The sequence below is a fragment of the Sinocyclocheilus anshuiensis genome, unplaced genomic scaffold (genome assembly GCF_001515605.1).
Source record: "Sinocyclocheilus anshuiensis isolate Anshui unplaced genomic scaffold, SAMN03320099.WGS_v1.1 scaffold457, whole genome shotgun sequence".
Taxonomy (NCBI): domain Eukaryota; kingdom Metazoa; phylum Chordata; class Actinopteri; order Cypriniformes; family Cyprinidae; genus Sinocyclocheilus; species Sinocyclocheilus anshuiensis.
This window is the reverse complement of record NW_015537939.1, coordinates 1,395,788-1,396,002: the sequence shown is the minus strand read 5'-3', so window position 1 is coordinate 1,396,002 and position 215 is coordinate 1,395,788. Positions and strand designations below refer to the sequence as shown.

General features: G+C 48.4%; 1 protein-coding gene across 1 annotated transcript in view; it reads left to right on the top strand.

Annotated features, from left to right (window-relative positions):
* Nucleotides 1-215, top strand: part of LOC107662592 (calcium/calmodulin-dependent protein kinase kinase 2-like) — a 24,455-nt gene that overhangs the window by 9,833 nt on the left and 14,407 nt on the right. The gene's annotated exons all lie outside the window — the stretch shown is intronic.

The window sequence follows — 215 nt, the reverse complement described above, 5'->3', positions numbered from 1 at the left end:
TTTAAATATAAAAAACGTACTTACAGTCTGTGAGTCAGAACAGCCGGCATTGTAGTCTACTCTACCAGGATCAGTAGTCTACTCTACCTGATTTCAAGTCGTGTCCTCTTTTGGAAGGCCAAACTAAGTAGTTTCGCTTTAACAACGAAACACAGCGTCACACATGGCGGGCTAGAGTATGCGGAGGCCGGCTTGAGTGAGCGGCGGCCGGTGGG